Genomic DNA, 8,975 nt, shown 5'->3' with positions numbered 1-8,975 from the left:
ACTGGTGTTATAGACATGGCCAGTAGGTATTACTGTCCTCTATAGAACAGACTGGTGTTATAGACATGGCCAGTAGGTATTACTGTCCTCTATAGGACAGACTGGTGTTATAGACCAGGCCAGTAGGTATTACTGTCCTCTATAGGACAGACTGGTGTTATAGACCAGGCCAGTAGGTATTACTGTCCTCTATAGAACAGACTGGTGTTATAGACATGGCCAGTAGGTATTACTGTCCTCTATAGGCCAGACTGGTGTTAGGTAGGTTACTGTCCTCTATAGAACAGACTGGTGTTATAGACATGGCCAGTAGGTATTACTGTCCTCTATAGAACAGACTGGTGTTATAGACCAGGCCAGTAGGTATTACTGTCCTCTATAGAACAGACTGGTGTTATAGACATGACCAGGAACAGACTGGTGTTATAGACAGGCCCAGTAGGTATTACTGTCCTCTATAGAACAGACTGGTGTTATAGGTATTACTGTCCTCTATAGGACAGACTGGTGTTATAGACCAGGCCAGTAGGTATTACTGTCCTCTATAGAACAGACTGGTGTTATAGACATGACCAGGAACAGACTGGTGTTATAGACATGACCAGTAGGTATTACTGTCCTCTATAGAACAGACTGGTGTTATAGACATGGCCAGTAGGTATTACTGTCCTCTATAGAACAGACTGGTGTTATAGACATGGCCAGTAGGTATTACTGTCCTCTATAGAACAGACTGGTGTTATAGACATGGCCAGTAGGTATTACTGTCCTCTATAGGACAGACTGGTGTTATAGACCAGGCCAGTAGGTATTACTGTCCTCTATAGGACAGACTGGTGTTATAGACCACTGGCCAGTGGTGTCCTATAGACAGACTGGTGTTATGGCCAGTAGGTATTACTGTCCTCTATAGGACAGACTGGTGTTATAGTTTACTGTCCTCTATAGACAGACTGGTGTTATAGACAGGCCAGTAGGTATTACTGTCCTCTATAGGACAGACTGGTGTTATAGACCAGGCCAGTAGGTATTACTGTCCTCTATAGGACAGACTGGTGTTATGGCCAGTAGGTATTACTGTCCTCTATAGGACAGACTGGTGTTATGGCCAGTAGGTATTACTGTCCTCTATAGGACAGACTGGTGTTATAGACCAGGCCAGTAGGTATTACTGTCCTCTATAGGACAGACTGGTGTTATAGACCAGGCCAGTAGGTATTACTGTCCTCTATAGGACAGACTGGTGTTATGGCCAGTAGGTATTACTGTCCTCTATAGGACAGACTGGTGTTAGGCAGACTGGTGTCCTCTATAGGACAGACTGGTGTTATAGACCAGGCCAGTAGGTATTACTGTCCTCTATAGGACTATAGGACAGACTGGTGTTATGGGCCAGTAGGTATTACTGTCCTCTATAGGACAGACTGGTGTTATGGCCAGTAGGTATTACTGTCCTCTATAGGACAGACTGGTGTTATGGCCAGTAGGTATTACTGTCCTCTATAGGACAGACTGGTGTTATAGACCAGGCCAGTAGGTATTACTGTCCTCTATAGGACAGACTGGTGTTATGGCCAGTAGGTATTACTGTCCTCTATAGGACAGACTGGTGTTATGGCCAGTAGGTATTACTGTCCTCTATAGAACAGACTGGTGTTATAGACATGGCCAGTAGGTATTACTGTCCTCTATAGGACAGACTGGTGTTATAGACCAGGCCAGTAGGTATTACTGTCCTCTATAGGACAGACTGGTGTTATGGCCAGTAGGTATTACTGTCCTCTATAGAACAGACTGGTGTTATAGACCAGGCCAGTAGGTATTACTGTCCTCTATAGAACAGACTGGTGTTATAGACCAGGCCAGTAGGTATTACTGTCCTCTATAGGACAGACTGGTGTTATGGCCAGTAGGTATTACTGTCCTCTATAGGACAGACTGGTGTTATGGCCAGTAGGTATTACTGTCCTCTATAGAACAGACTGGTGTTATAGACCAGGCCAGTAGGTATTACTGTCCTCTATAGGACAGACTGGTGTTATGGCCAGTAGGTATTACTGTCCTCTATAGGACAGACTGGTGTTATAGACCAGGCCAGTAGGTTTTACTGTCCTCTATAGAACAGACTGGTGTTATGGCCAGTAGGCCAGTAGGTATTACTGTCCTCTATAGGACAGACTGGTGTTATGGCCAGTAGGTATAGAACAGACTACTGTCCTGTCTATAGAACAGACTGGTGTTATAGACCAGGCCAGTAGGTATTACTGTCCTCTATAGGACAGACTGGTGTTATGGCCAGTAGGTATTACTGTCCTCTATAGAACAGACTGGTGTTATGGGCCAGTAGGTATTACTGTCCTCTATAGGACAGACTGGTGTTATGGCCAGTAGGTATTACTGTCCTCTATAGGACAGACTGGACTGTTATGGCCAGTAGGTATTACTGTCCTCTATAGAACAGACTGGTGTTATAGACCAGGCCAGTAGGTATTACTGTCCTCTATAGGACAGACTGGTGTTATGGCCAGTAGGTATTACTGTCCTCTATAGGACAGACTGGTGTTATAGACCAGGCCAGTAGGTTTTACTGTCCTCTATAGGACAGACTGGTGTTATGGCCAGTAGGTATTACTGTCCTCTATAGAACAGACTGGTGTTATGGCCAGTAGGTATTACTGTCCTCTATAGAACAGACTGGTGTTATAGGCCAGTAGGTATTACTGTCCTCTATAGGACAGACTGGTGTTATAGGGTGTTAGTAGGTATTACTGTCCTCTATAGGACAGACTGGTGTTATAGGCCAGTAGGTATTACTGTCCTCTATAGGACAGACTGGTGTTATGGCCAGTAGGTATTACTGTCCTCTATAGGACAGACTGGTGTTATGGCCAGTAGGTATTACTGTCCTCTATAGACTGACAGACTGGTGTTATGGACCAGGCCAGGTATTACTGTCCTCTATAGGACAGACTGGTGTTATAGGTATTACTGTCCTCTAGGACAGACTATGACATGGCCAGTAGGTATTACTGTCCTCTATAGGACAGACTGGTGTTATAGACCAGGCCAGTAGGTATTACTGTCCTCTATAGGACAGACTGGTGTTATGGCCAGTAGGTATTACTGTCCTCTATAGGACAGACTGGTGTTATGGCCAGTAGGTATTACTGTCCTCTATAGGACAGACTGGTGTTATGGCCAGTAGGTATTACTGTCCTCTATAGGACAGACTGGTGTTATAGACCAGGCCAGTAGGTATTACTGTCCTCTATAGGACAGACTGGTGTTATGGCCAGTAGGCCAGTAGGTATTACTGTCCTCTATAGGACAGACTGGTGTTATGAGGTATTACTGTCCTCTATAGGACCAGTAGGTATTACTGTCCTCTATAGAACAGACTGGTGTTATGGCCAGTAGGTATTACTGTCCTCTATAGGACAGACTGGTGTTATGGCCAGTAGGTATTACTGTCCTCTATAGGACAGACTGGTGTTATGGCCAGTAGGTATTACTGTCCTCTATAGGACAGACTGGTGTTATGGCCAGTAGGTATTACTGTCCTCTATAGGACAGACTGGTGTTATGGCCAGACCCTCTAGGCCAGTAGGTATTACTGTCCTCTATAGAACAGACTGGTGTTATGGCCAGTAGGTATTACTGTCCTCTATAGGACAGACTGGTGTTATGGCCAGTAGGTATTACTGTCCTCTATAGAACAGACTGGTGTTATAGACCAGGCCAGTAGGTATTACTGTCCTCTATAGGACAGACTGGTGTTATGGCCAGTAGGTATTACTGTCCTCTATAGGACAGACTGGTGTTATAGACCAGGCCAGTAGGTTTTACTGTCCTCTATAGGACAGACTGGTGTTATGGCCAGTAGGTATTACTGTCCTCTATAGGACAGACTGGTGTTATGGCCAGTAGGTATTACTGTCCTCTATAGGACAGACTGGTGTTATGACTGGTGTTAGCCAGTAGGTATTACTGTCCTCTATAGGACAGACTGGTGTTATATTACTGTCCTCTATAGAACAGACTGGTGTTATGGCCAGTAGGTATTACTGTCCTCTATAGGACAGACTGGTGTTATGGCCAGTAGGTATTACTGTCCTCTATAGGACAGACTGGTGTTATGGCCAGTAGGTATTACTGTCCTCTATAGGACAGACTGGTGTTATGGCCAGTAGGTATTACTGTCCTCTATAGGACAGACTGGTGTTATGGCCAGTAGGTATTACTGTCCTCTATAGGACAGACTGGTGTTATGGCCAGTAGGTATTACTGTCCTCTATAGACAGACTGGTGTTATAGACCAGGCCAGTAGGTATTACTGTCCTCTATAGAACAGACTGGTGTTATGGCCAGTAGGTATTACTGTCCTCTATAGAACAGACTGGTGTTATGGCCAGTAGGTATTACTGTCCTCTATAGGACAGACTGGTGTTATGGCCAGTAGGTATTACTGTCCTCTATAGAACAGACTGGTGTTATGGCCAGTAGGTACAGACTGGTGTTATGGCCAGTAGGTATTACTGTCCTCTATAGAACAGACTGGTGTTATGGCCAGTAGGTATTACTGTCCTCTATAGAACAGACTGGTGTTATGGCCAGTAGGTATTACTGTCCTCTATAGAACAGACTGGTGTTATGGCCAGTAGGTATTACTGTCCTCTATAGAACAGACTGGTGTTATGGCCAGTAGGTATTACTGTCCTCTATAGGACAGACTGGTGTTATGGCCAGTAGGTATTACTGTCCTCTATAGACTGGTGTTACAGACTATAGGTGTTATGGCCAGGTGTTATGGCCAGTAGGTATTACTGTCCTCTATAGGACAGACTGGTGTTATGGCCAGTAGGTATTACTGTCCTCTATAGGACAGACTGGTGTTATGGCCAGTAGGTATTACTGTCCTCTATAGGACAGACTGGTGTTACTGGTGTCCTATAGACAGACTGGTGTTATGGCCAGTAGGTATTACTGTCCTCTATAGGACAGACTGGTGTTATGGCCAGTAGGTATTACTGTCCTCTATAGGACAGACTGGTGTTATAGGTATTACTGTCCTCTAGGACTGGTGTTATGGCCAGTAGGTATTACTGTCCTCTATAGAACAGACTGGTGTTATGGCCAGTAGGTATTACTGTCCTCTATAGAACAGACTGGTGTTATGGCCAGTAGGTATTACTGTCCTCTATAGAACAGACTGGTGTTATGGCCAGTAGGTATTACTGTCCTCTATAGAACTGTCCTCTATAGACAGACTGGTGTTATGGCCAGTAGGTATTACTGTCCTCTATAGAACAGACTGGTGTTATAGACCAGGCCAGTAGGTATTACTGTCCTCTATAGGACAGACTGGTGTTATGGCCAGTAGGTATTACTGTCCTCTATAGGACAGACTGGTGTTATGGCCAGTAGGTATTACTGTCCTCTATAGGACAGACTGGTGTTATGGCCAGTAGGTATTACTGTCCTCTATAGGACAGACTGGTGTTATGGCCAGTAGGTATTACTGTCCTCTATAGGACAGACTGGTGTTATGGCCAGTAGGTATTACTGTCCTCTATAGGACAGACTGGTGTTATGGCCAGTAGGTATTACTGTCCTCTATAGGACAGACTGGTGTTATGGCCAGTAGGTAAGGGCCTTCAAAGGTATTGTAATTCACCAGCTCAGGAGCAGTTTGTCACCTCTGTTAGCCTCTCTAATAGAAACTATCAACACTGAGGGTAGCATACCAAATAGCACCCTATTCCCTACGCAGTGCACTACTTTCAACCAGAGCCCTATGGGTCCTAGTCTAAAGCAGTGCACTATATAGTGAATAGGGTGTTATTTGGGACACGGACCCCTGGTTTTGTTCTGTGCTTCTACTTTACCTATAGCAGTTGTTGCTGAATTTGTTATAGCTGGAGAACGCTATTAGCACACCAAACCCGACTCCCAAAGAGAAGCAGATCTGAGTGGCAGCGTCTATCCAGACCTACACAACAAACAGCCAGGGGACAGAGGACAAAAGACACAGGGGGGGAGAAGGGGGAGGCTGTTATTAGAGATAATTGCAGGAAACTCATTCAACAGAAAGATGAAAGACACTTGTGAATACGGGGTAATTTAGCAAATTGTTGCTGCATGCATGTGTCTAATCTAATTCTCAAATTGTTGCTTTGAGTCCTTAGCGGTCGTGTGCGTTGCTACTGGAGGGGGGGTGGGGGGGGGGACAGCTGGAGATTCTTACAGCGCCCTTATTAAGGCAAATGATTCATATATACATTTCATCAGTCGAGATTTCATGGATACTGAAATATTAAATTGTTTATAACGAACCTTATATTTTCCTGCACTAAATGACTACCTGTGGTGTTGAAATACAGAAATAAATATCAGCATACCTCTCTCACACACACATAAACACACGCACGCAATATATATACAGTATATATATATATGCAGGTAGCCTAGTCGTTAGAGCGAGATCGCTGGATCGAATCTCCAAGCTGACAAGGTTAAAAATCTGTCATTCTGTCCCTGAACAAGGCTGTTAACCCACTGTTCCCCAGGCGCTGTGGATGTTGATTGAGGCAGCAACCCGCACCTCTCTGACTGGGTTAAATGCAGGAAGACACATTTCAGTTGAATGCAACTGACTAAATTGGTAGTCCTGGACCCCTTTCCCTAAACAGGAGCTCAGCTGGTGGAGGGTGTCCCCATCAGAGACAAGGACTGGACCAGCGCTGTAAAACTAGTGTGTCTGTGAGAGACAAGGACTGGACCAGAGCTGTAATACTAGTGTGTCTGTGAGAGACAAGGACTGGACCAGAGCTGTAATACTAGTGTGTCTGTGAGAGACAAGGACTGGACCAGAGGTGTAATACTAGTGTGTCTGTGAGAGACAAGGACTGGACCAGAGCTGTAATACAAGGACTGGACCAGAGCTGTAATACTAGTGTGTCTGTGAGAGACAAGGACTGGACCAGAGCTGTAATACTAGTGTGTCTGTGTCTGTGAGGGACAAGGACTGGACCAGAGCTGTAATACTGTCTGTGTGTCTGTGAGAGACAAGGACTGGACCAGAGCTGTAATACTAGTGTGTCTGTGAGAGACAAGGACTGGACCAGAGCTGTAATACTAGTGTGTCTGTGAGAGACAAGGACTGGACCAGAGCTGTAATACTAGTGTGTCTGTGAGAGACAAGGACTGGACCAGAGCTGTAATACTAGTGTGTCTGTGAGAGACAAGGACTGGACCAGAGCTGTAATACTAGTGTGTCTGTGAGAGACAAGGACTGGACCAGAGCTGTAATACTAGTGTGTCTGTGAGAGACAAGGACTGGACCAGAGCTGTAATACTAGTGTGTCTGTGAGAGACAAGGACTGGACCAGAGCTGTAATACTAGTGTGTCTGTGAGAGACAAGGACTGGACCAGAGGTGTAATACTAGTGTGTCTGTGAAACTCAATAAGGAAACAGACTTTTATCACCTCTGAATTCTCTCTCTCCCTCTCTCTCTCTCTCTCTCTCTCTCTCTCTCTCTCTCTCTCTCTCTCTCTCTCTCAGTCTCCCAATCTTCTCTCTTTCTGTTTCTCTCATCCTTCCTGTCTCCCAATCGTTCTCTTTCTGTTTCTCTCATCCCTGTCTCTCTATCTCTCCTCCCTCTCCCCCATTCTTACCTGAGGCTCACAGAGTCGTAGGAAGTCGACGCTGAGGTAGGCCTTAATGCCATCCATGGCTCCAGGGAGGGTGAGCAGGACCAGGACCACGTAGGGCATGGTGGCTGTGATCCACACAACCTGCACAGGAACACATGGACTCAACAACCTGGCCCACTCTGTTCTGTTCTAGGCCGGGACTCAATAACCTGGCCCACTCTGTTCTGTTCTAACAACAGGACTCAACAGCCTGGCCCACTCTGTTCTGTTCTAGGCCAGGACTCAACAGCCTGGCCCACTCTGTTCTGTTATAGGCCAGGACTCAACAACCTGGCCCACTCTGTTCTGTTATAGGCCAGGACTCAACAACCTGGCCCACTCTGATCTGTTCTAGGCCAGGACTCAACAACCTGGCCCATCTCTGTTCTGTTCTAGGCCAGGACTCAACAGCCTGGCCCACTCTGTTCTGATCTACTCACATGGACTCAACAACCTGGCCCACTCTGTTCTGTTCTAGGCCAGGACTCAACAACCTGACCCACTCTGTTCTGTTATAGACCAGGACTCAACAACCTGGCACACTCTGTTCTGTTCTAGGCCAGGACTCAACAACCTGGCCCACTCTGTTCTGTTCTAGGCCAGGCCTCAACAACCTGGCCCACTCTGTTCTGTTCTAGGCCAGGACTCAACAACCTGGTCCACTCTGTTCTGTTCTAGGCCAGGACTCAACAACCTGGCCCACTCTGTTCTGTTCTAGGCCAGGACTCAACAACCTGGCCCACTCTGTTCTGTTCTAGGCCAGGACTCAACAACCTGGCCCACTCTGTTCTGTTCTAGGCCAGGACTCAACAACCTGGCCCACCAGGACTCAACTGGCCCACTCTGTTCTGTTCTAGGCCAGGACTTAATACCTTGCTCATAGAGCTACAGATAGTGTCCCTGTTCGGGTGTTCTGTTCTGCTCACAGGGCCCGATCTAACTTCACCTGGACATCCTGCGCTACAGTGGGATGGCTAATCTTTCATATCCAGAACGAGTGCACATTGTAGGACAAAACTAACTAGATAAAAGTACAACATTTCAGCAAATAGGTATATTTATGTACCCTTAAAATAGGTTGATATGGAGCCAGTACAGATTCGAGGACCACCTACCTTCCCTGAGGTCTTGACCCCCTTCCAGAGGCTGAAGTAGAGAACCACAATGACCACAGCTAGACAGGATGTCAGCTGCCAACGAGGCAGACCCAGGTCAGCTATACCCTCACTGTCCTGGAGGTGGAGCACCCCACGCCTGGAACAGATCAGTTATAACAGGTTAT

At 46.2% G+C, this 8,975-nt stretch overlaps 1 pseudogene; it reads right to left on the bottom strand.

Moving 5' to 3' along the window:
- Window positions 1-5,885: 5,885 nt before the first annotated feature.
- The window catches only part of LOC112261055, an 18,181-nt pseudogene continuing 15,091 nt past the window's right edge, over window positions 5,886-8,975 (bottom strand).

The sequence above is a fragment of the Oncorhynchus tshawytscha genome, unplaced genomic scaffold (assembly GCF_018296145.1).
Source record: "Oncorhynchus tshawytscha isolate Ot180627B unplaced genomic scaffold, Otsh_v2.0 Un_contig_2240_pilon_pilon, whole genome shotgun sequence".
Taxonomy (NCBI): Eukaryota; Metazoa; Chordata; class Actinopteri; order Salmoniformes; family Salmonidae; genus Oncorhynchus; species Oncorhynchus tshawytscha.
Note: the sequence above shows the minus strand (reverse complement) of the source record. Positions and strands in the feature narration are given on the sequence as shown.